The 27,500-nt window shown below is 52.5% G+C and overlaps 1 protein-coding gene across 1 annotated transcript in view; it reads left to right on the top strand.

Annotated features, from left to right (window-relative positions):
• The window catches only part of nfatc4 (nuclear factor of activated T cells 4), a 194,714-nt gene that overhangs the window by 47,648 nt on the left and 119,566 nt on the right, over window positions 1–27,500 (top strand).

Consider the following 27,500-nt stretch of genomic DNA (forward strand, 5'->3'; position numbering starts at 1 on the left):
GCTCCTCCCTCACTGACACCCAGCCTGTCCCCACTCTCAGATACCAGCTCCTCCCTCACTGACACACAGCCTGTCCCCACTCTCAGATACCAGCTCCTCCCTCACTGACACACAGCCTGTCCCCCTCTCAGATACAGCTCCTCCTCACTGACACCAGCCTGTCCCCACTCCGATACCAGCTCCTCTCTCACTGACACACAGCCGTCCCCACTCTCAGATCCAGCTCCTCCCCACTGACACACAGCCTGTCCCCACTCTCAGATACAGCTCCTCCCTCACTGACACACAGCCTGTCCCCTCTGATACCATCCTCCCTCACTGACACACAGCCTGTCCCCACTCCAGATACCAGCTCCTCCCTCACTGGACACACAGCCTGTCCCCACTCTCAGATACCACTCCTCCTCACTGACACACAGCCGTCCCCACTCTCAGATACCAGCTCCCCCTCACTGACACACAGCCTGTCCCCACTCTCAGATACAGCTCCTCCCTCACTGACCACAGCCTGTCCCCACTCTCAGATACCAGCTCCTCCCTCACTGACACACAGCCTGTCCCCACTCTCAGATACCAGCTCCTCTCTCACTGACACACAGCCTGTCCCCACTCAGATACCAGCTCCTCTCTCACTGACACACAGCCTGTCCCCACTCTCAGATACCAGCTCCTCCCTCACTGACACACAGCCTGTCCCCACTCTCAGATACCAGCTCCTCCCTCACTGACACGCAGCCTGTCCCCACTCTGATACCAGCTCCTCCCTCACTGACACACAGCCTGTCCCCACTCTCAGATACCAGCTCCTCCCTCACTGACACACAGCCTGTCCCCACTCTCAGATACCAGCTCCTCCCTCACTGACACACAGCCTGTCCCCACTCTCAGATACCAGCTCCTCCCTCACTGACACACAGCCTGTCCCCACTCTCAGATACCAGCTCCTCCCTCACTGACACACAGCCTGTCCCCACTCTCAGATACCAGCTCCTCTCTCACTGACACACAGCCTGTCCCCACTCTCAGATACCAGCTCCTCCCTCACTGACACACAGCCTGTCCCCACTCTCAGATACCAGCTCCTCCCTCACTGACACACAGCCTGTCCCACTCTCAGATACCAGCTCCTCTCTCACTGACACACAGCCTGTCCCCACTCTCAGATACCAGCTCCTCCCTCACTGACACACAGCCTGTCCCCTCTCAGAAACCAGCTCCTCCCTCACTGACACACAGCCTGTCCCCACTCTCACACAGCCTGTCCCCACTCTCAGATACCAGCTCCTCCCTCACTGACACACAGCCTGTCCCCACTCTCAGATACCAGCTCCTCCCTCACTGACACACAGCCTGTCCCCTCTCAGAAACCAGCTCCTCCCTCACTGACACACAGCCTGTCCCCACTCTCAGATACCAGCTCCTCCCTCACTGACACACAGCCTGTCCCCACTCTCAGATACCAGCTCCTCCCTCACTGACACACAGCCTGTCCCCACTCTCAGATACCAGCTCCTCCCTCACTGACACACAGCCTGTCCCCACTCTCAGATACCAACTCCCCCCTCACTGACACACAGCCTGTCCCCACTCTCAGATACCAGCTCCTCCCTCACTGACACACAGCCTGTCCCCACTCTCAGATACCAGCTCCTCTCTCACTGACACACAGCCTGTCCCCACTCTCAGATACCAGCTCCTCCCTCACTGACACACAGCCTGTCCCCACTCTCAGATACCAGCTCCTCCCTCACTGACACACAGCCTGTCCCCACTCTCAGATACCAGCTCCTCTCTCACTGACACACAGCCTGTCCCCACTCTCAGATACCAGCTCCTCCCTCACTGACACACAGCCTGTCCCCACTCTCAGATACCAGCTCCTCCCTCACTGACACAGCCTGTCCCCATTCTCAGATACCAGCTCCTCCCTCACTGACACACAGCCTGTCCCCACTCTCAGATACCAGCTCCTCCCTCACTGACACACAGCCTGTCCCCACTCTCAGATACCAGCTCCTCCCTCACTGACACACAGCCTGTCCCCACTCTCAGATACCAGCTCCTCCCTCACTGACACACAGCCTGTCCCCACTCTCAGATACCAGCTCCTCCCTCACTGACACACAGCCTGTCCCCACTCTCAGATACCAGCTCCTCCCTCACTGACACACAGCCTGTCCCCACTCTCAGATACCAGCTCCTCTCTCACTGACACACAGCCTGTCCCCACTCTCAGATACCAGCTCCTCCCTCACTGACACACAGCCTGTCCCCACTCTCAGATACCAGCTCCTCTCTCACTGACACACAGCCTGTCCCCATTCTCAGATACCAGCTCCTCCCTCACTGACACACAGCCTGTACCCACTCTCAGATACCAGCTCCTACCTCACTGACACACAGCCTGTCCCCTCTCAGATACCAGCTTCTCTCTCACTGACACACAGCCTGTCCCCACTCTCAGATACCAGCTCCTCTCTCACTGACACACAGCCTGTCCCCACTCTCAGATACCAGCTCCACCCTCACTGACACACAGCCAGTCCCCACTCTGATACCAGCTCCTCCCTCACTGACACACAGCCTGTCCCCACTCTCAGATACCAGCTCCTCCCTCACTGACTCACAGCCTGTCCCCACTCTCAGATACCATCTCCTCTCTCACTGACACACAGCCTGTCCCCACTCTCAGATACCAGCTCCTCCCTCACTGACACACAGCCTGTCCCCACTCTCAGATACCAGCTCCTCTCTCACTGACACACAGCCTGTCCCCACTCTCAGATACCAGCTCCTCCCTCACTGACACACAGCCTGTCCCCACTCTCAGATACCAGCTCCTCCCTCACTGACACACAGCCTGTCCCCACTCTCAGATACCAGCTCCTCTCTCACTGACACACAGCCTGTCCCCACTCTCAGATACCAGCTCCTCCCTCACTGACACACAGCCTGTCCCCACTCTCAGATACCAGCTCCTCCCTCACTGACACACAGCCTGTCCCCACTCTCAGATACCAGCTCCTCCCTCACTGACACACTGCCTGTCCCCACTCTCAGATACCAGCTCCTCCCTCACTGACACACAGCCTGTCCCCACTCTCAGATACCAGCTCCTCCCTCACTGACACACAGCCTGTCCCCACTCTCAGATACCAGCTCCTCCCTCACTGACTCACAGCCTGTCCCCACTCTCAGATACCAGCTCCTCTCTCACTGACACACAGCCTGTCCCCACTCTCAGATACCATCACCTCTCTCACTGACACACAGCCTGTCCCCACTCTCAGATACCAGCTCCTCTCTCACTGACACACAGCCTGTCCCCACTCTCAGATACCAGCTCCTCCCTCACTGACACACAGCCTGTCCCCACTCTCAGATACCAGCTCCTCTCTCACTGACACACGGCCTGTCCCCACTCTCAGATACCAGCTCCTCTCTCACTGACACACAGCCTGTCCCCACTCTCAGATACCAGCTCCTCCCTCACTGACACACAGCCTGGCCCCACTCTCAGATACCAGCTCCTCCCTCACTGACACACAGCCTGTCCCCACTCTCAGATACCAGCTCCTCTCTCACTGACACACTGCCTGTGTCTGAAACTGCTGGGTGGTAAATGAACAGTTAATCCTTACTTTGTGGTGATGTTTGTTGATGGGACGCTGTTTGCCAGAGAGTGGTGGTTCGAATGGGGAGTGCCGAGGGGGTGCTATAATTCTCTGTTCAGGATTTTCAGGGGGGCTCGACAGGGTCGATGCTGAGAGGATGTTTCCTCTTGTGGGAGGGTCTAGGACCAGAGGGCAGAATCTCAGAGTAAGGGGGCCTCCCCATCTCAGACAGAGATGAGGAGGAATTTATTCTCTCGGCTGAGCTGTAGAATTCTTTCCCTCAGGGAGCGATCGAGACTGGGCTGTTAAGTGTGTACAAGGGTGAGAGTTAATCAGTGAGGGAACGGTGGTTTTCCAGGGATACGGCGGGAAAGTGGAGTTGGGGATTAACACAGCAGATCGGTCACGATGTCACTGAATGGGCGGGGCAGTCTCGATGGGCCGAATGGACCCCCTTCTGCCCCCGCTACGTCTTACGGTCATTTTATAATTTGCCCCACCCCCCCCCCCCCCCCCCTCCCCTTACGTCCAGGCGCTGGCCATGGGGTCTCTCCTGCGGCACAGGACCCTCGGTTTAATCTGTGCGCACATTCCCCCCCGCCCCCCCCCCCCCCCCCCAACCCCCCCCGCAAAACACGCCTCCGATAGCACGTCTCCCGCCCCGCGTCCGGGGGACACCCCGGGCCCCGTAGCGCCAATCGTCGAATCGGCGGAGGCTCGGGAGGCCCCGCCTCCTCTCCCCCCCCCCCCCCCCCCAAACACCGAGCTGCCAATCCCCGCAGGTCGCCGATGTCTCCCCCTTACCAGGACGGGTGTCGTTCCTCGCGCGTCGTGGAGTCGCCCGCGGGGGTCGGGGGGGGGGGGGAGGGGGGGGGGCAGGTGGGGTGGGGAGAGAGAGCCCTTGTCCACAAGATAACCCGGAGGCCGAGGAACCGGTCACCCTTGGCAACAGGGGGCTCCCCTTGCCGTCCCTTTTTGCTGCTCTCTCTCCGATTCTTCCCCGTGCATCTGTTTCAAATCCCACCAACCTTTTCCTGACTCACTGTGAAAAAACTTGAGAACTGGGCACCCTGCCAGTGAGGAGCCCTCACTGCCCCTGTGTGTTACAGTGGGGGGTAGGGGGGGGGGGGGGGGGGGGGATCCTTCCCTGGCTGTTTATTAAACAGTAAAATTTCCTCCCACAGTCCAAAGCTGTGCAGGTTAGGTAGAGTGGCCGTGCTAAATTGCCCCTGAGTGACCAAAGATGTGCAGGTCAGGTGGGGTTACGGGGATAAGGCGGGGGGAATGGGCCTAGGTAGGGTCGGTGAAACACGATGGGCCGAATGGCCTCTTTCTGCACTGTTGGCATTCCATGGTTTCAAAGAGGACGACGGCGCGTGGGTGGGCGGGGGGGGGCACGTTTAAGAGTCGACCGCATTGCTAATGTGGTGGGGAGGGGTCAGGGGGGAGGGGGGGAGAGGGGAGGTGGTGGGCGTTAGTGGGCGGTTTATCTTCAAACGACAATCGGCAACGGTCGCCATTGTACTTCTAGTCCGGAACCTTCCGGCCGTTGGGAGGCGCAACGTGGTTGCCCGCGTGGTTTCCCAGCAGCCTTAGGGGCGGGGGGGGGGGGGGGGGGGGGGGGCGGGGAGGGGGTGGAGGTTTCATGGGAATCTCACAGAGCGGAAAATCACACATGGGGTTTGTGTTTTCTTAAACAGCAAGGCCCCTCCCCCTCCCCCCCCATTAGATTTTCAATCCCAGGCACGTGTTTCAAACCCACCCGTGCCCGTGCCTGCCGCATGTTCGGACCCCGGGCCTGCGTTCTCAACGGAACCCTCCGGCTCATTCGCACTCACGTCACCCTCCCTCTCCCTCTCCCTCTCTCTCTCCCCACCGCCGCGCCCCATCCTTCCTCATTTCTCTCCCATGACATCCAACGTGCTTCCTTTGATAAGAAGCCGAGGAAGTTAGATCCACAGGACGATAAGAGAAATCGCCTGAGGTCAAAAGCAGCCGGGTATCGGCTGAGGCCCCCCTGCCCCACAGATGATTTTTTTTTTTTAGGGTCAGAGGGAGGAGACTGACGCGCCCAAGGTTTTTCGGAATGGCCCACGCCATGGAATGGCCGCAGCCCAGGACGGAGCCGTTCCTGCCACCCATTCGCCCGCCATCCCCATGTCGGACTCGCCGCACGGGCATCTCTGCCGACCGTTTGGCGATGTGGTGGGCGGGGCGGACTAAAACGAGGTGAGGAGTTGCCAAAGTGGGGGGGCTCCCCGAGCTGAATTGAAAAAAGGGAAGACGGGAAGGCTTGAACTTCGTGTTTTCACTTCGAGCGGGTGTAAATGAACCACGCCACGAGCTTGGCTGACTCCCTTAAATTGGCCATCAGGGGGCAGCACGGTGGCGCAGTGGTTAGCCCTGCTGCCTCACGGCGCCGAGGTCCCAGGTTCGATCCCGGCTCTGGGTCACTGTCAGTGTGGAGTTTGCACATTCTCCCCGTGTTTGCGTGGGTTTCGCCCCCACAACCCAAAAGATGTGCAGGGTAGGTGGATTGGCCAGGCTAAATTGCCCCTTAATTGGAAAAAATAATTGAGTACTCTAAATTTGTTTAAAAAAAAGGTAAGGAGACCAAACACATACCCGGTTACTCCAGAGAGGCCTTACCAAGGCTCAGTCCGGCTGCAGCCAGACTTTTATATCACGTCCACGCTCATGGCTGGGCGGATGAATCGCCTTCTCTCTCCCGTAAGCGGCAGGGGCTGAGCTAATCCCTCACGCTCCAGCTGCTCTCGGTGAGACTGAAGTGTTGTAAGAAGCAGTGACTTCCTCTCTGCTCAGAGTAGCGGGTTGCCCAAGAGCCGTGCGTTGGCCATGACAGAAGTCACTGAGGCAGGCTGCGGTGCTCGAAGCAAACTGTGGCCCAGCGAAGTAGCGCCGCTCCCAAACCCCCCCCCCCCCCCCGTCCATCCTCTCCCCCCCCCCCCCCGTCCATCCTCTTCCCCCCCCCTCCACCACCCGGCTCCCACAGCCAGGAAACTCGTGGGTTCCAACCTCACTCCAACATGCTGGACACAATGGGCGGGATTCTCCGACCCCGCCTGTGTCTGATGTGTGTGTGTGTATTTATGTGACTGTATGTGTGTCTGCGTGAGATTGCGTGCGTCTCTGTGTGTCAGAGATTGTGTGTGTGTGTTTTTGTGTTAACGTGTATCTGTGGGATTGTATACATGTGTGAGTGTGCGTGAAAGAGTGTGCGTGTGTCAGAGATTGAGAGTGTGCATATGAGTGTGAGTGTGAATGTGTGTTTATGTGTGTATCTGTGTGATTGTATGTGTGTGTGTGTGAGTGTGCGTGGGAGTGAGTGTGTGGGCGGGTGTGTCCGTGTGTGTAAGTGAGTGAGTGTGAGTCTGTGGGTGTATGTATGAGTGTCTGAGTGACTGTGTGTATATGTGTGTGTGAGCATGTATCTGTGTGACTGTGCATGAGTGTGTGTTGTGTTCACACACATTCACACACACATACTTACACACACACACATACTCACATATACTCACACACATTCACACACCCACTCAGACACACTCAAGCAAACCCAAATACACTCACTTACACACACCCTCTCTCACACATGCTCAAACTCACACTTACTGACACACATGCTGACACACACACTCATTCACACACATACACACTCACAGACTCTCACCCACTCACACATGCACCCACACACCCACGCTTGACACTCAAACCCATCTGCGCACACTCATGCACACACACTCATGCACACACACTCACTCACACAGACACACTCACACACGCTCACATACATCAGACACACTCACACCTACACTCACTCACACTCACTCACAAACACACACACACACTTATTTGTTAAGTAATGGGTTAAGAGACATTGCAATTAGTTGTCTCATTTATGTTAAGTGTTCAATGATTGACACTGATATGTAAAGGGGCTTCAGGTGGACTCTGGAGCTTGTGATGATCTGTAGAGTTCTGTGCAGAGTGAGTTTGAACCATTAAAGGTGTGTTGGTGAAAAAGGAGCTGAACTCTTGCCTCTTCATACCACAGCATCTAGAACATGTTAAATTTCATTCACTCACACACTCACTCACAGCTCATTCACACACATTGTAAGGATCCTCCTATTTAAACCTATTATCCCATGGGTATTCCATTATAGAATCATGGAATCCCTACAGTACCTAAGGAGGCCATTCAGCCCATTAGGTCTGCACTGACCCTGCGAAAGGGCATCCAACCTAGGCCCAAACTCCACCCTATCCCATAACGTCCCCTATGGGGCGATTTATCGTGGCCAATCCACCCAACCTGCACATCTTTGGGTTGAGTAGGTGAGACCCATGCAGGCACGGAGAGAAAATGCAAACTCCACACAGTCACCCAAGGACCAGAAGTGAACGCGGGTCCCTGGCGCTGTGAGGTAGTAGTGCTAACCACCGTACCACCGTGCTACCCCTTTATGTTTTGTTACCTTGGCTGTTATAACTTTTGTATCTGGATGATTAATAAAACCCTCCCCGCCACATGTTCTGTTTGGTTTGACATCTGGAGACCCCCAACACCAGTGCTATTTGGTATTGTCCATTGATGACATATTTTTGATGGACTTGGCTGACTTTTGATTGGAGAACTCTAATCTTACCTCAGCGAGGCTGATAATTGGGAGTTGAGTTCTGACTGAATGCACATGCCCGAAGATCCAATCCAGTAGGTGGTTTTCAATACTCCGCATCCTGAGAAGATAGCCGACTACAGAGACTTCAACATCAGCATCAAGAACATATCTCTTCCTTCCATATTTGAATCACGATCATTTTACCCGTTTCACTTCCTTTCTGTGAGTTTGTCTTGTGTGAGGTTGGGTAGAGGGTGGGACAGTAGAGGGGAAAGTAATGGATTAGCAGGCCATTATTTTAGTTTAATTATTTTTTTTAAAAATTTTAATATACATTTAGAATACCCAAATCTTTTTTTTCCAATTAAGGGGCAATTTAGCGTCGCCAATCCACCTACCCTGCACATCTTTTGGGGGTGAAACCCACGCAGACACGGGGAGAATGTGCAAACTCCACACGGACAGTGACCCAGAGCCGGGATCGAACCTGGGACCTCGGCGCCGTGAGGCAGCAGGGCTAACCCACTGCGCCACCGTGAAGCCATTTTAGTTTAATTATTTAATGTTTTAACTCTTTCCTTGTTAGAGATAAAGGGCGGGATTCTCCGACCCCCCTCCGACCCCCCACCGGGTCGGAGAATCGGCGGGGGGGGGGGGGGGGGGCGTGAATTCCGCCCCCGCCGGCTGCCAAATTTTCTGCCGCCGGAGTTTTGGCGGGGCGGGAACCGCGTCGGTCGGCGGCCGCTAGCAGCCCCCCCCCCCCGGCGATTCTGCAGCCCGCGATGGGCCGAGTGGCCGCCCATTTTTTTTTTTGCCAGTCGCACCGGCATAACTTGGAGTAGGTCCTTACCGGCGGGACCTGGCAGTGCGGGAGGCCTCCGGGGTACGCGGGGGAGAGCGGGAGGGGGGGGGATCTGGCCCCGGGAGGTGCCCCCACGGTGGCCTGGCCCGTGATCAGGGCCTACAGATCCGCGGGCGGGCCTGTGCCGCGGGGGGGGGGGGCGCTCTATTCTTCCGCACCGGCAGCTGTAGCGGTCCGCCATTGCCGGTGCGGAAACAAAGCCCTCTGCCCATGCGTGGGGATGACGCCAGCATGCGCTGGCACTCACGCGCATGCCCCAACTCGCGCCGGCCGGTGGAGGCCCTTTGGCGCCAGTTAGCACGGCGCAAACCACTCCGGGTCGGGCCTAGCCCCTGAAGGTGCGGCCACTCCGTACCGCCGGTATCCCCCGCTCCGCCAGGTAGGGGAGAATCCCGCCCAAACAGTTTTTGTGTTTTACTTACTAATCTGGTGCCTGTAGGCCATTGTCACAGTCACGGGCCAAAGATCCCGAAAACATTGTCAGAGTTATTGATTCATTTATTTATGTTGGGGACTGTAGAGCTGGAATTGACTGTGCACGAGCTCAGGGTGTTGTAATCTCACACACACACACATACTCACATTCACGCACACTCACATACACACAGGCCCGCACAATGCCAGGCGGACATCCGCCATTCCCTTTTGCCGGCTGTGAGACACTCATCCCTTTTCTCGAGCTTCATTCTCGATCATGTTCAAATTGATTGCTCGAGAAACCGGGCCACCCTCAACCGCCTCCAATCAGCACGGTAGCATTGTGGATAGCACAATGGCTTCACAGCTCCAGGGTCCCGGGTTCGATTCCCGGCTTGGGTCACTGTCTGTGCGGAGTCTGCACGTCCTCCCCGTGTCTGCGTGGGTTTCCTCCGGGTGCTCCGGTTTCCTCCCACAGTCCAAAGATGTGCGGGTTAGGTGGATTGGCCATGATAAATTGCCCTTCGTGTCCAAAATTGCCCTTAGCGTTGGGTGAGGTTGCTGGGTTATGGGGATAGGGTGGAGGTGTTAACCTTGGGTAGGGTGCTCCTTCCAGGAGCCGGTGCAGACTCGATGGGCCGAATGGCCTCCATCTGCACTGTAAATTCTATGTAATCCATCATACAGAAGGCTCTGAACATTTGGGCGGAGCCAGCCCCGGCCCGTGCGAGGGGCACCACCCCCCCCCCCACCCCCCCCTCCCACCCCAACTGGGGCACCCACCCCCCCCGCCCCCACTGTCCCTATTTGTCACTCCAATTCCTGGGCCTACTTCAGGATCGTTTCGGGATACCGCATGGCCCCAGTGGCTGAGACCTCGCAGAAAAAGAATTGAGAAACTTCCACAAAAACTGTCAACGGATTCCCTGTTAGGCCTCGGCTGGAGTACTGGGGGCCGTTTTGAAGCAACCACGGGGCTTTGGGAAGGACGCCAAGGTCTGGCAAAGAGGCCCCAGGCATGAGTTGGGGGGACGTGGAGATGCTGGAAGCGTTAAGGTTTGGGGTTGATTAATGGGGCGTTTAAAATCACAGAGTAAAATCACAAAATGGCCAGATAGAGTAATATCTTTGCCATTTCTAGGGGTGGTAACCCGGGGGGGGGGGGTGGTTCAGGGGGCAGTGAGGGGGAGGGGGAGGGGTTGGCGGAGGAATCAGAGGCGACGCAATGAGAACCTTTCCCCCTGGCGAGTGGTTGCCAGCTGGATCGCGATGGCAGCAGATGCAGGCGGAATCTTTTGCAAGGGAATTGGAAAAATACTGAAAAGGGGAAGACATTTCAGGGCGCGACAGGGCCAAAATGGAGCAGGGGTTGGCATGGGGTTGGCGGGCAGGAGTGGGACAAATTGGATAATTCCAGGTGGGGTGGAGGAGGGGTGGGTGGGTGGGGCTGGGAGACAATGGAAGATGAGTTGCTGCCTTTGGGACTCGAGGGTACTTATACACCACCTCGGAGGCGGGGCCTACTTTCCCCTTGACCAATTGGAGAGCAGTCACATGACTAGTCCCAACCAATCGGACGAGAGGCACATGACCAGCCAGAGCCAATGGGAAGCCAGTGCTCTGCACCACCACAGCAGCTTGGGGGCGGGGTTGTCCCGCCTCCCTCCGCACCTCGTGCGTCTCCTCACTCCCCCTCCCCCTCAGTTCCTCAAGGGGTCCTCCTCCCCTCGCGCAGCCTTTCTTTTCCAAAGTCCATCAGCTCCTCTCCCTTGCTTCCGAGCCTTCAGACTGCTGCGTGTTAGAGATCAGACAAATAAAACTGGAGACTGCTTCAAAAATGGAGCAGGGCGTTGGCAGAGGGAGAGCGCGCAAGTGGACGAGACGGCTGGAAAAAAAGGAGAGAGAGAGAGGGAGAGACAAAGATTGAGGGAGAATGAGACAGAGAGAGAGAGGCTGAGGGAGAGAGAGAGAAAGATTAAGGGAGAGAGAGATAGAGAAAGACTGAGGAAAGAAATAGAGAGACAGACAGACAGAGATTGAGGGATATTGAGATAGAGAGAATGAGATAGAAAGGGAGAGAGAATGAGAGGGAGGGGGAGAATGAGGGAGCAAGAAGGGGAGAGTGAGAGAATGAGGGAGAGAGAGAGAAAATGAGAGAGAAAGAATTAGAAAGAGAGATAGATGTAGGGATAGAGACAATGAGGGAGAAAGAGAGAGAGACTAAGATTGAAGGAGAAAGTGATAGAAAGAGGGAGGTGGAGAGAGATACTGAAGGAGAAAGACAGAGAATGAGGGATAAAGAGAGAGAAAGAGAGAGAGAGGGGGAGAAATAGAGCTTGATGGAGAAAGACAGAGAGGGGAACCGAGGGGAAAACAAGTAAAAAGACAGAAAGAAAGTGAAAACAGAGCCTGGGATTGAGGGAGAAAGAGATAGAGAGAAAGAGAGGTAGAAAGACTGAGGGAGAACGAGACGGAAAGATGGGAACAAAGAGAGAGGAAAAGAGTCAAAATAGAGCCAGAGATTGAGGGAAGGAGAGAGGGAGAGACAGAGACTGAGGAAGTAAGAGATAGAATGAGAGACAGAGAGTGAGAGAGAGTCAAAGTAGAGCCATAGAGGAGAGCGAACGAGATTCTGTTTGAATTTCTCTGGCTGCCATTCTTTCCCTGTCACTGATCTTTGACCATACAAGGCAGCCTGTTCTTGCGAGACGCTACCATTAGCCAGGGGGTGGGGGGATGACTGATTGTTCGGCTGGTCTGTATATTATCCACTCTGTATATGCAACTGGTCTTGTCACCATTAAACAATGCGCAGGCTGTTAACCACCTGGAGGCCGCGTACCAGGCCTATCCTACACAAGCTAGCAAATCGTGCGATGCCCCCTCCAGGCGAATTGACCGGCGATCCGACTAGCCAGGAGCCAAACAAAAAGTCATCACTCTCGGAACAGGACAAGGTGGTCCGGTGGTCGGGAAACCACCTCTGGGAAGACCGGGGATAATGTCACGAGTGAGGAGCACAAGGGATTAAGAGCGGGAGAGGGAGCGGGCCATTCGCCCCCCCCCCCCCCCCCCCCCCCCCCCCGAGCCTGCCCCGCCATTCAGTAAGAGAGCAGCCGATCTAATTTCACCCCAACATTCCCACCTACTGACCACCCCCCCCCCCCCCCCTCCACCCCCACCATTAAGGGGCAGCACGGTAGCATGGTGGTTAGCATAAATGCTTCACAGCTCCAGGGTCCCAGGTTCGATTCCCGGCTGGGTCACTGTCTGTGCGGAGTCTGCATGTTCTCCCCGTGTCTGCGTGGGTTTCCTCCGGATGCTCCGGTTTCCTCCCACAGTCCAAAGATGTGCGGGTTAGGTGGATTGGCCATGCTAAATTGCCCGTAGTGTCCTGTAATGTTAGGGGAGGGGTGGGTTGTTGGGTTACAGGTATAGGGTGGATACGTGGGTTTGAGTAGGGTGATCATTGCTCGGCACAACATCGAGGGCCGAAGGGCCTGTTCTGTGCTGTACTGTTCTATGTTCTAATCCTTTAACACCCCCCCCCCCCCCCCCCCCCACCCAAACCAGGCTCGCTTATTAATAAATCACGCGATCGGACGTCCTAATAGGCGATCAGGCGAAGAATCCCTTTTTAACGATGGAATCGGGGGCGGCGCCTGTTTTTCATGCTCCGCCCCCTCCGAAGCAGCGTCATCGCATTGCGCATCGCACGCCGTTGGAAGGCCATTCTCCGATGCTCAGCTCTCAGTAGATGGGAACCTCAGGCGTGGCGGCTGCGGACTGTGTCCAGCGACGTCACAGTCGGGCGGGAGCCGTTCCGCTGGCCGGTGGGTCCTTGGCGGGGGCATGAGGGGGGTTGGTGGGGGTGGCCAGGGGGTGGCGAGGGGCTGTCCAAGCAGACACTATCTGGCAGATTGGATCCTGATATTCTCCAGCCCTCACTTCCACCCTATCCCCCTAACCCAATGATGCGACCATCCATTCCCTCGGAGACTCGAGTCGAAGTAAACAGTGGTTTTAATCAGCTTACAACTTTGCCTGCCTGCGACCGATACAATACTGAAGGCGGTCCCGCAGGTCTGCTGCTCTTATACTTCCTATAAGGGGCGGAGCCAGGGGTGGAGCCCGTACATGCTCCAACATCTCCTCCCATGGGTGAAGCCACACAGTAGCCCATAGATGGAGCCCACAGGGTTAATAACATGGTATAATGTAATACAGTATTTATACATTCACCACACCCAATAACCCCTCCTAAACTTTTGGTCACTAAGGGGCAATTTAGCACAGCCAATCCGCCTAACCTGCACGTCTTTGGACTGTGGGAGGAAACCGGAGCACCCGGAGGAAACCCACGCACACACGGGGAGAACGTGCAGACTCCGCACAGACAGTGACCCAGCGGGGAATCGAACCTGAGACCCTGGCGCTGTGAAGCCACAGTGCTATCCACTGGTCCTAACGTGCTGCCCCTTTTGACGTGGATGCCAGCCGTTTTACGTGGCGTGGCTACTAGCCCCCCCCCCCCCCCCAAACCCCCAAACGGTCACAGCATCGGTGAGGGGGCAGTGCCAATTTTTTTGAGGTAAAAGGCCACAGATCCGCCGCCCTTAGCCTGAAAATCAGAGAATCCAACCCAGAAAGACTGTCCCTGTCCTGGGAGTGTTTGATGGGGACAGTGTAGAGGGAGCTTTACTCTGTATCTAACCCCGTGCTGTACCTGTCCTGGGAGTGTTTGATGGGGACAGTGTAGAGGGAGCTTTACTCTATCTAATCCCGTGCTGTACCTGTCCTGGGAGTGTTTGATGGGGACAGTGTAGATGGAGCTTTACTCTGTATCTAACCCCGTGATGTACCTGTCCTGGGAGTGTTTGATGGGGACAGTGTAGAGGGAGCTTTACTCTATCTAATCCCGTGCTGTACCTGTCCTGGGAGTGTTTGATGGGGACAGTGTAGAGGGAGCTTTACTCTGTATCTAACCCCGTGCTGTACCTGTCCTGGGAGTGTTTGATGGGGGACAGTGTAGAGGGAACTTTACTCTGTATCTAACCCCGTGCTGTACCTGTCCTGGGAGTGTTTGATGGGGACAGTGTAGAGGGAGCTTTACTCTGTATCTAACCCCGTGCTGTACCTGTCCTGGGAGTGTTTGATGGGGACAGTGTAGAGGGAGCATTATTCTGTATCTAACCCCGTGCTGTCCCTGTCCTGGGAGTGTTTGATGGGGACAGTGTAGAGGGAGATTTACTCTGTATCTAACCCCGTGCTGTACCTGTCCTGGGAGTGTTTGATGAGGACAGTGTAGAGGGAGCTTTACTCTGTATCTAACCCCGTGCTGTACCTGCCCTGGGAGTGTTTGATGGTGACAGTGTAGAGGGAGCTTTACTCTGTATCTAACACCGTGCTGTACCTGTCCTGGGAGTGTTTGATGGGGACAGTGTAGAGGGAGCTTTACTCTGTATCTAACCCCGTGCTGTACCTGTCCTGGGAGTGTTTGATGGGGACAGTGTAGAGGGAGCTGTACTCTGTATCTAACCCCGTGCTGTCCCTGTCCTGGGAGTGTTCGATGGGGACAGTGTAGAGGGAGCTTTACTCAGCATCTATCCCCGTGCTGTACCTCTCCTGGGAGTGTTTAATGGGAGACAGTGTAGAGGGAGCTTTACTCTGTACCTAACCCCGTGCTGAACCTGTCCTGGGAGTGTTTGATGGGGGCAGTGTAGAGGGAGCTTTACTCTGTATCTAACCCCGTGCTGTACCTGTCCTGGGAGTGTTTGATGGGGACAGTGCAGAGGGAGTTTACTCTGTATCTAACCCCGTGCTGTCCCTGTCCTGGGAGTGTTTGATGGGGACAGTGTAGAGGGAGATTTACTCTGTATCTAACCCCGTGCTGTACCTGCCCTGGGAGTGTTTGATGGGGACAGTGTAGAGGGAGCTTTACTCTGTATCTAACCCCGTGCTGTATCTGTCCTGGGAGTGTTTGATGGGGACAGTGTAGAGGGAGCTTTACTCTGTATCTAACCTCGTGCTGTATCTGTCCTGGGAGTGTTTGATGGGGACAGTGTAGAGGGAGCTTTACTCTGTATCTAACCCCGTGCTGTACCTGTCCTGGAAGTGTTTGATGGGGACAGTGTAGAGGGAGCTTTACTCTGTATCTAACCCCGTGCTGTACCTGTCCTGGGAGTGTTTGATGGGGACAGTATAGAGGGAGCTTTACTCTGTATCTAACCCCGTGCTGTACCTGTCCTGGGAGTGTTTGATGGGGACAGTGTGGAGGGAGCTTTACTCTGTATCTAACCCCGTGCTGTACCTGTCCTGGGAGTGTTTGATGGGGACAGTGTAGAGGGAGCTTTACTCTGTATCTAACCCCGTGCTGTACCTGTCCTGGGAGTGTTTGATGGGGACAGTGCAGAGGGAGTTTACTCTGTATCTAACCCCGTGCTGTACCTGTCCTGGGAGTGTTTGATGGGGACAGTGTAGAGCAGTGGTTCTCAACCGGGGTCCACATGGACCCTGGGGGTTCATGTAACATTACTGGGGGTCCACACAAAAAAAAATACCGAATTGGGGGTCCACGGTGATATTTTAGTGGTCCATAGAGCAATTCTACTTCAGAACAATTGTTATTACTGAGAATCAAGTAGAAGAAAAAAATGTTTGTTTTCATGATGAATATTCACCTTTCTCTCTCTCTCTCTCTCTTTAACACAGTAATCACTAGAAACTGTGTATATTTGATATGAATTGTTTATTTTTAGAGTAATTTAATTCAATTTAGTCAGTAAAAAGTTTTTTTCATTACTTTTCATGTTAGAATAAGTTTGACAACGTACGAAAATACCGCTAATTCCGTTTCCAACCCTCACGGTAAGGGAGATGGAGTGTTTGATGGGAACAGTGCAGAGGGAGCTTTACTGTGTATCTAACCGTGTGCTGTACCTGTCTTGGGAGTGTTTGATGGGGATAGTGTAGAGGGAGCTTTACTCTGTATCTATCCCCATGCTGTACCTGTCCTGGGAGTGTTTGATGGGGACAGTGTGGAGGGAGCTTTACTCTGTATCTAACCCCGTGCTGTACCTGTCCTGGGAGTGTTTGATGGGGACAGTGTAGAGGGAGCTTTACTCTGTATCTAACCCCGTGCTGTACCTGTCTTGGGAGTGTTTGATGGGGATAGTGTAGAGGGAGCTTTGCTCTGTATCTAACCCCATGCTCTACCTGTCCTGGGAGTGTTTGATCAGGACCGTGTTGTTCCTTGTGTCTTAATAAAGCTTGTTGTCTTAATGTTGAAGTAGATGCTTTAATGTGAGTTTGTTCTCTCTTCAGTGTTTAACATAAAGTTACATCCTTGCTGCTAGTCTGTCTTGCTACCAGCTCCCGTTCCTGTGAAGTGTCCTGACTTCCTGTTCGTGTGTATTTATATCTCTCCCGTGCTCCCTCTAGTGCTTGCTCAGTTGTATTGCACCTACGCAGATATACAATCACCACAGGGACAGTGCGGAGGGAATTTTACTCTGTATCTAACCCCGTGCTGTACCTGTCCTGGGAGTGTTTGATGGGGACAGTGTAGAGGGAGCTGTACTTGCTGTACCTGTCCTGCGAGTGATAGATGGGGACAGTGTAGAGGGAGCTTACTCTGTATCTAACCCCGTGCTGTACCTGTCCTGGGAGTGTTTGATGGGGACAGTGTAGAGGGAGCTTTACTCTGTATCTAACCCCGTGCTGTACCTGTCCTGGGAGTGTTTGATGGGGACAGTGTAGAGGGAACTTTACTCTGTATCTAACCCCGTGCTGTACCTGTCCTGGGAGTGTTTGATGGGGACAGTGTAGAGGGAGCATTATTCTGTATCTAACCCCGTGCTGTCCCTGTCCTGGGAGTGTTTGATGGGGACAGTGTAGAGGGAGATTTACTCTGTATCTAACCCCGTGCTGTACCTGTCCTGGGAGTGTTTGATGAGGACAGTGTAGAGGGAGCTTTACTCTGTATCTAACCCCGTGCTGTACCTGCCCTGGGAGTGTTTGATGGTGACAGTGTAGAGGGAGCTTTACTCTGTATCTAACCCCGTGCTGTACCTGTCCTGGGAGTGTTTGATGGGGACAGTGTAGAGGGAGCTTTACTCTGTATCTAACCCCGTGCTGTACCTGTCCTGGGAGTGTTTGATGGGGACAGTGTAGAGGGAGCTTTACTCTGTATCTAACCCCGTGCTGTACCTGTCCTGGGAGTGTTTGATGCGGACAGTGTAGAGGGAGCTTTACTCTGTATCTAACCCCGTGCTGTACCTGTCCTGGGAGTGTTTGATGGGGACAGTGTAGAGGGAGCTTTACTCTGTATCTAACCCCGTGCTGTACCTGTCCTGGGAGTGTTTGATGGGGACAGTGTAGAGGGAGCTGTACTCTGTATCTAACCCCGTGCTGTCCCTGTCCTGGGAGTGTTCGATGGGGACAGTGTAGAGGGAGCTTTACTCAGCATCTTTCCATGTGCTGTACCTCTCCTGGGAGTGTTTAATGGGAGACAGTGTAGAGGGAGCTTTACTCTGTACCTAACCCCGTGCTGTACTGTCCTGGGAGTGTTTGATGGGGGCAGTGTAGAGGGAGCTTTACTCTGTATCTAACCCCGTGCTGTACCTGTCCTGGGAGTGTTTGATGGGGACAGTGCAGAGGGAGTTTACTCTGTATCTAACCCCGTGCTGTCCCTGTCCTGGGAGTGTTTGATGGGGACAGTGTAGAGGGAGATTTACTCTGTATCTAACCCCGTGCTGTACCTGCCCTGGGAGTGTTTGATGGGGACAGTGTAGAGGGAGCTTTACTCTGTATCTAACCCCGTGCTGTATCTGTCCTGGGATTGTTTGATGGGGACAGTGTAGAGGGAGCTTTACTCTGTATCTAACCTCGTGCTGTATCTGTCCTGGGAGTGTTTGATGGGGACAGTGTAGAGGGAGCTTTACTCTGTATCTAACCCCGTGCTGTACCTGTCCTGGAAGTGTTTGATGGGGACAGTGTAGAGGGAGCTTTACTCTGTATCTAACCCAGTACTGTACCTGTCCTGGGAGTGTTTGATGGGGACAGTATAGAGGGAGCTTTACTCTGTATCTAACCCCGTGCTGTACCTGTCCTGGGAGTGTTTGATGGGGACAGTGTGGAGGGAGCTTTACTCTGTATCTAACCCCGTGCTGTACCTGTCCTGGGAGTGTTTGATGGGGACAGTGTAGAGGGAGCTTTACTCTGTATCTAACCCCGTGCTGTACCTGTCCTGGGAGTGTTTGATGGGGACAGTGCAGAGGGAGTTTACTCTGTATCTAACCCCGTGCTGTACCTGTCCTGGGAGTGTTTGATGGGGACAGTGTAGAGCAGTGGTTCTCAACCGGGGTCCACATGGACCCTGGGGGTTCATGTAACATTACTGGGGGTCCACACAAAAAAAAATACCGAATTGGGGGTCCACGGTGATATTTTAGTGGTCCATAGAGCAATTCTACTTCAGAACAATTGTTATTACTGAGAATCAAGTAGAAGAAAAAAATGTTTGTTTTCATGATGAATATTCACCTTTCTCTCTCTCTCTCTCTCTTTAACACAGTAATCACTAGAAACTGTGTATATTTGATATGAATTGTTTATTTTTAGAGTAATTTAATTCAATTTAGTCAGTAAAAAGTTTTTTTCATTACTTTTCATGTTAGAATAAGTTTGACAACGTACGAAAATACCGCTAATCCGTTTCCAACCCTCACGGTAAGGGAGATGGAGTGTTTGATGGGAACAGTGCAGAGGGAGCTTTACTGTGTATCTAACCGTGTGCTGTACCTGTCTTGGGAGTGTTTGATGGGGATAGTGTAGAGGGAGCTTTACTCTGTATCTATCCCCATGCTGTACCTGTCCTGGGAGTGTTTGATGGGGACAGTGTGGAGGGAGCTTTACTCTGTATCTAACCCCGTGCTGTACCTGTCCTGGGAGTGTTTGATGGGGATAGTGTAGAGGGAGCTTTACTCTGTATCTAACCCCGTGCTGTACCTGTCCTGGGAGTGTTTGATGGGGACAGTGTGGAGGGAGCTTTACTCTGTATCTAACCCCGTGCTGTACCTGTCCTGGGAGTGTTTGATGGGGACAGTGTAGAGGGAGCTTTACTCTGTATCTAACCCCGTGCTGTACCTGTCCTGGAAGTGTTTGATGGGGACAGTGTAGAGGGAGCTTTACTCTGTATCTAACCCCGTACTGTACCTGTCCTGGGAGTGTTTGATGGGGACAGTATAGAGGGAGCTTTACTCTGTATCTAACCCCGTGCTGTACCTGTCCTGGGAGTGTTTGATGGGGACAGTGTGGAGGGAGCTTTACTCTGTATCTAACCCCGTGCTGTACCTGTCCTGGGAGTGTTTGATGGGGACAGTGTAGAGGGAGCTTTACTCTGTATCTAACCCTGTGCTGTATCTGTCCTGGGAGTGTTTGATGGGGACAGTGTAGAGGGAGCTTTACTCTGTATCTAACCCCGTGCTGTACCTGTCCTGGGAGTGTTTGATGGGGACAGTGCAGAGGGAGTTTACTCTGTATCTAACCCCGTGCTGTACCTGTCCTGGGAGTGTTTGATGGGGACAGTGTAGAGCAGTGGTTCTCAACCGGGGTCCACATGGACCCTGGGGGTTCATGTAACATTACTGGGGGTCCACACAAAAAAAAATACCGAATTGGGGGTCCACGGTGATATTTTAGTGGTCCATAGAGCAATTCTACTTCAGAACAATTGTTATTACTGAGAATCAAGTAGAAGAAAAAAATGTTTGTTTTCATGATGAATATTCACCTTTCTCTCTCTCTCTCTCTCTTTAACACAGTAATCACTAGAAACTGTGTATATTTGATATGAATTGTTTATTTTTAGAGTAATTTAATTCAATTTAGTCAGTAAAAAGTTTTTTTCATTACTTTTCATGTTAGAATAAGTTTGACAACGTACGAAAATACCGCTAATCCGTTTCCAACCCTCACGGTAAGGGAGATGGAGTGTTTGATGGGAACAGTGCAGAGGGAGCTTTACTGTGTATCTAACCGTGTGCTGTACCTGTCTTGGGAGTGTTTGATGGGGATAGTGTAGAGGGAGCTTTACTCTGTATCTATCCCCATGCTGTACCTGTCCTGGGAGTGTTTGATGGGGACAGTGTGGAGGGAGCTTTACTCTGTATCTAACCCCGTGCTGTACCTGTCCTGGGAGTGTTTGATGGGGATAGTGTAGAGGGAGCTTTACTCTGTATCTAACCCCGTGCTGTACCTGTCTTGGGAGTGTTTGATGGGGATAGTGTAGAGGGAGCTTTGCTCTGTATCTAACCCCATGCTCTACCTGTCCTGGGAGTGTTTGATCAGGACCGTGTTGTTCCTTGTGTCTTAATAAAGCTTGTTGTCTTAATGTTGAAGTAGATGCTTTAATGTGAGTTTGTTCTCTCTTCAGTGTTTAACATAAAGTTACATCCTTGCTGCTAGTCTGTCTTGCTACCAGCTCCCGTTCCTGTGAAGTGTCCTGACTTCCTGTTCGTGTGTATTTATATCTCTCCCGTGCTCCCTCTAGTGCTTGCTCAGTTGTATTGCACCTACGCAGATATACAATCACCACAGGGACAGTGCGGAGGGAATTTTACTCTGTATCTAACCCCGTGCTGTACCTGTCCTGGGAGTGTTTGATGGGGACAGTGTAGAGGGAGCTGTACTCTGTATCTAACCCCGTGCTGTACCTGTCCTGGGAGTGTTTGATGGGGACAGTGTAGAGGGAGCTGTACTCTGTATCTAACCCCGTGCTATACCTGTCCTGGGAGTGTTTGATGGGGACAGTGTAGAGGGAGCTTTACTCTGTATCTAACCCCGTGCTGTACCTGTCCTGGGAGTGTTTGATGGAGACAGTGTAGAGAGAGCTTTACTCTGTATCTAACCCCGTGCTGTACCTGTCCTGCGAGTGATAGATGGGGACAGTGTAGAGGGAGCTTTACTCTGTATCTAACCCCGTGCTGTACCTGTCCTGGGAGTGTTTGATGGGGACAGTGTAGAGGGAGCTTTACTCTGTATCTAACCCCGTGCTGTACCTGTCCTGCGAGTGATAGATGGGGACAGTGTAGAGGGAGCTTTACTCTGTATCTAACCCCGTGCTGTACCTGTCCTGGGAGTGTTTGATGGGGACAGTGTAGAGGGAGCTTTACTCTGTATCTAACCCCGTGCTGTACCTGTCCTGGGAGTGTTTGATGGGGACAGTGTAGAGGGAACTTTACTCTGTATCTAACCCCGTGCTGTACCTGTCCTGGGAGTGTTTGATGGGGACAGTGTAGAGGGAGCATTATTCTGTATCTAACCCCGTGCTGTCCCTGTCCTGGGAGTGTTTGATGGGGACAGTGTAGAGGGAGATTTACTCTGTATCTAACCCCGTGCTGTACCTGTCCTGGGAGTGTTTGATGGGGACAGTGTAGAGGGAGCTTTACTCTGTATCTAACCCCGTGCTGTACCTGCCCTGGGAGTGTTTGATGGTGACAGTGTAGAGGGAGCTTTACTCTGTATCTAACCCCGTGCTGTACCTGTCCTGGGAGTGTTTGATGGGGACAGTGTAGAGGGAGCTTTACTCTGTATCTAACCCCGTGCTGTACCTGTCCTGGGAGTGTTTGATGGGGACAGTGTAGAGGGAGCTTTACTCTGTATCTAACCCCGTGCTGTACCTGTCCTGGGAGTGTTTGATGCGGACAGTGTAGAGGGAGCTTTACTCTGTATCTAACCCCGTGCTGTACCTGTCCTGGGAGTGTTTGATGGGGACAGTGTAGAGGGAGCTTTACTCTGTATCTAACCCCGTGCTGTACCTGTCCTGGGAGTGTTTGATGGGGACAGTGTAGAGGGAGCTGTACTCTGTATCTAACCCCGTGCTGTCCCTGTCCTGGGAGTGTTCGATGGGGACAGTGTAGAGGGAGCTTTACTCAGCATCTATCCCCGTGCTGTACCTCTCCTGGGAGTGTTTAATGGGAGACAGTGTAGAGGGAGCTTTACTCTGTACCTAACCCCGTGCTGTACTGTCCTGGGAGTGTTTGATGGGGGCAGTGTAGAGGGAGCTTTACTCTGTATCTAACCCCATGCTGTACCTGTCCTGGGAGTGTTTGATGGGGACAGTGCAGAGGGAGTTTACTCTGTATCTAACCCCGTGCTGTCCCTGTCCTGGGAGTGTTTGATGGGGACAGTGTAGAGGGAGATTTACTCTGTATCTAACCCCGTGCTGTACCTGCCCTGGGAGTGTTTGATGGGGACAGTGTAGAGGGAGCTTTACTCTGTATCTAACCCCGTGCTGTATCTGTCCTGGGAGTGTTTGATGGGGACAGTGTAGAGGGAGCTTTACTCTGTATCTAACCTCGTGCTGTATCTGTCCTGGGAGTGTTTGATGGGGACAGTGTAGAGGGAGCTTTACTCTGTATCTAACCCCGTGCTGTACCTGTCCTGGAAGTGTTTGATGGGGACAGTGTAGAGGGAGCTTTACTCTGTATCTAACCCCGTACTGTACCTGTCCTGGGAGTGTTTGATGGGGACAGTATAGAGGGAGCTTTACTCTGTATCTAACCCCGTGCTGTACCTGTCCTGGGAGTGTTTGATGGGGACAGTGTGGAGGGAGCTTTACTCTGTATCTAACCCCGTGCTGTACCTGTCCTGGGAGTGTTTGATGGGGACAGTGTAGAGGGAGCTTTACTCTGTATCTAACCCCGTGCTGTACCTGTCCTGGGAGTGTTTGATGGGGACAGTGCAGAGGGAGTTTACTCTGTATCTAACCCCGTGCTGTACCTGTCCTGGGAGTGTTTCATGGGGACAGTGTAGAGCAGTGGTTCTCAACCGGGGTCCACATGGACCCTGGGGGTTCATGTAACATTACTGGGGGTCCACACAAAAAAAAATACCGAATTGGGGGTCCACGGTGATATTTTAGTGGTCCATAGAGCAATTCTACTTCAGAACAATTGTTATTACTGAGAATCAAGTAGAAGAAAAAAATGTTTGTTTTCATGATGAATATTCACCTTTCTCTCTCTCTCTCTCTCTTTAACACAGTAATCACTAGAAACTGTGTATATTTGATATGAATTGTTTATTTTTAGAGTAATTTAATTCAATTTAGTCAGTAAAAAGTTTTTTTCATTACTTTTCATGTTAGAATAAGTTTGACAACGTACGAAAATACCGCTAATCCGTTTCCAACCCTCACGGTAAGGGAGATGGAGTGTTTGATGGGAACAGTGCAGAGGGAGCTTTACTGTGTATCTAACCGTGTGCTGTACCTGTCTTGGGAGTGTTTGATGGGGATAGTGTAGAGGGAGCTTTACTCTGTATCTATCCCCATGCTGTACCTGTCCTGGGAGTGTTTGATGGGGACAGTGTGGAGGGAGCTTTACTCTGTATCTAACCCCGTGCTGTACCTGTCCTGGGAGTGTTTGATGGGGATAGTGTAGAGGGAGCTTTACTCTGTATCTAACCCCGTGCTGTACCTGTCCTGGGAGTGTTTGATGGGGACAGTGTGGAGGGAGCTTTACTCTGTATCTAACCCCGTGCTGTACCTGTCCTGGGAGTGTTTGATGGGGACAGTGTAGAGGGAGCTTTACTCTGTATCTAACCCCGTGCTGTACCTGTCCTGGGAGTGTTTGATGGGGACAGTGTAGAGGGAGCTTTACTCTGTATCTAACCCCGTGCTGTACCTGTCCTGGGAGTGTTTGATGGGGACAGTGTAGAGGGAGCTTTACTCTGTATCTAACCCCGTGCTGTACCTGTCCTGGGAGTGTTTGATGGGGACAGTGCAGAGGGAGTTTACTCTGTATCTAACCCCGTGCTGTACCTGTCCTGGGAGTGTTTGATGGGGACAGTGTAGAGCAGTGGTTCTCAACCGGGGTCCACATGGACCCTGGGGGTTCATGTAACATTACTGGGGGTCCACACAAAAAAAAATACCGAATTGGGGGTCCACGGTGATATTTTAGTGGTCCATAGAGCAATTCTACTTCAGAACAATTGTTATTACTGAGAATCAAGTAGAAGAAAAAAATGTTTGTTTTCATGATGAATATTCACCTTTCTCTCTCTCTCTCTCTCTTTAACACAGTAATCACTAGAAACTGTGTATATTTGATATGAATTGTTTAGTTTTAGAGTAATTTAATTCAATTTAGTCAGTAAAAAGTTTTTTTCATTACTTTTCATGTTAGAATAAGTTTGACAACGTACGAAAATACCGCTAATTCCGTTTCCAACCCTCACGGTAAGGGAGATGGAGTGTTTGATGGGAACAGTGCAGAGGGAGCTTTACTGTGTATCTAACCGTGTGCTGTACCTGTCTTGGGAGTGTTTGATGGGGATAGTGTAGAGGGAGCTTTACTCTGTATCTATCCCCATGCTGTACCTGTCCTGGGAGTGTTTGATGGGGACAGTGTGGAGGGAGCTTTACTCTGTATCTAACCCCGTGCTGTACCTGTCCTGGGAGTGTTTGATGGGGATAGTGTAGAGGGAGCTTTACTCTGTATCTAACCCCGTGCTGTACCTGTCTTGGGAGTGTTTGATGGGGATAGTGTAGAGGGAGCTTTGCTCTGTATCTAACCCCATGCTCTACCTGTCCTGGGAGTGTTTGATCAGGACCGTGTTGTTCCTTGTGTCTTAATAAAGCTTGTTGTCTTAATGTTGAAGTAGATGCTTTAATGTGAGTTTGTTCTCTCTTCAGTGTTTAACATAAAGTTACATCCTTGCTGCTAGTCTGTCTTGCTACCAGCTCCCGTTCCTGTGAAGTGTCCTGACTTCCTGTTCGTGTGTATTTATATCTCTCCCGTGCTCCCTCTAGTGCTTGCTCAGTTGTATTGCACCTACGCAGATATACAATCACCACAGGGACAGTGCGGAGGGAATTTTACTCTGTATCTAACCCCGTGCTGTACCTGTCCTGGGAGTGTTTGATGGGGACAGTGTAGAGGGAGCTGTACTCTGTATCTAACCCCGTGCTGTACCTGTCCTGGGAGTGTTTGATGGGGACAGTGTAGAGGGAGCTGTACTCTGTATCTAACCCCGTGCTATACCTGTCCTGGGAGTGTTTGATGGGGACAGTGTAGAGGGAGCTTTACTCTGTATCTAACCCCGTGCTGTACCTGTCCTGGGAGTGTTTGATGGAGACAGTGTAGAGAGAGCTTTACTCTGTATCTAACCCTGTGCTGTACCTGTCCTGGGAGTGTTTGATGGGGACAGTGTAGAGGGAGCTTTACTCTGTATCTAACCCCGTGCTGTACCTGCCCTGGGAGTGTTTGATGGGGACAGTGTAGAGGGAGCTTTACTCTGTATCTAACCCCGTGCTGTACCTGTCCTGGGAGTGTTTGATGGGGAGAGTGAAGAGGGAGCTTTACTCTGTATCTAACCCCGTGCTGTACCTGTCCTGGGAGTGTTTGATGGGGGACAGTGTCGAGGGAGGTTTGCTCTGTATCTAACCCCGTGCTATACCTGTCCTGGGAGTGTTTGATGGGGGACAGTGTCGAGGGAGGTTTGCTCTGTATCTAACCCCGTGCTATACCTGTCCTGGGAGTGTTTGATGGGGACAGTGAAAAGGGAGCTTTACTCTGTATCTAACCCACGGTAGCACACGTGGTTAGCACTGTTGCTTCACAACTCCAGGGCCCCAGGTTCGATTCCCGGTTTGGGTCACTGTCTGTGCAGAGTCTGCACGTTCTCCCCGTGTCTGCGTGGGTTTCCTCCGGGTGCTCCGGTTTCCTCCCACAAGTCCCGAAAGACGTGCTGTTGGGTGAATTGGACATTCTGAATTCTCCCTCTGTGACCCGGACAGGCGCCGGAATGTGGCGACTGGGGGCTTTTCACAGTAACTTCATTGCAGTGTTAATGTAAACCTACTGGTGACAATAAAGATTATTATTAAAAAGGTGGATTGATTTGAAATGTTTGCAGAATTCCGCGACCCTGTGAAAGTTCAGCACACAAATCCTGGTAATTAATGAAGAGATTGGGTGAAGATGCTGCCTGGTGTTCGGCAGGAGAAGACCTGTCTTTAATAATTGAGTGGTGTCCATGGGGATAATACAATTTGTATTGATGGAGAATGTTGCTGGTTGTCAAAATGCTGGGTGGGGGCAGGGCTTCGGAGCCGGACAGTGCAATCAGCTAAGGTCAGGAAAATGAAGAGCAGCATTGAGCGTCGTGAGCAAGAGGGCAGTGTTGTTCAAGGAGAGAGGGAGAGAGAGAGACATGTGTATTGAGCAAAAGGTCTCCGAGCTGTTGAATGGTGACCGACAGCAAGAGAGATACTCGGAGAGAGAGAGAGAGAGAGAGAGAGAAATACATATAGTTAGGCCAGAGAGTGTGTTAAACATAAGGAGAGGGAGGGGATTCTGACTGGTCCAGACAGTCAGAGACCGACAGAGAGACTTAGAGAGAGAGAGAGGGAGAGAGAAAAATCAGAGAGAGAGACAGAAGCAGTGAGGTAAAGATCGTCAGGGGAGGGGGGGAAGAGAGAAAGGAGCAGAGAGAGAGAGATAGAGAAACAAAGAGATTCAGACACTGGAGACAAATAGAAAGTGGTGAGAGATCGAGAAAGAGATAGAGAAAGAGAGAGAGAAAGGGAGGGAGAGAGAGAGAGCGAAAGAGAGTGGGAGAGACAGAGAGAGGTTGAGAGAGCCAGAGAGGGAGAGACAAAGATAGGTTGAGAGACAAGGGGAGAGTGAAAGAGGGGGACAGGGAGAGAGAGACAGAGAGAGAGAGGCAGAGGGAGAGGCAGACCGAGAGAGAGAGAGACAGTGAGATAGAGAGACAGAGATAGGGTGAGAGACGGGGAGAGAGAGAGGAACAGGGAGATAGAGACAGAGAGAGAGAGAGACAGAGAGAGAGAGACAGAGGGAGAGGCAGACCGAGAGAGAGAGACAGTGAGATAGAGAGACAGAGATAGGGTGAGAGACGGGGAGAGAGAGGGACAGGGAGATAGAGACAGAGAGA

The sequence above is a fragment of the Scyliorhinus canicula genome, chromosome 17 (assembly GCF_902713615.1).
Source record: "Scyliorhinus canicula chromosome 17, sScyCan1.1, whole genome shotgun sequence".
Classification (NCBI taxonomy): Eukaryota; Metazoa; Chordata; class Chondrichthyes; order Carcharhiniformes; family Scyliorhinidae; genus Scyliorhinus; species Scyliorhinus canicula.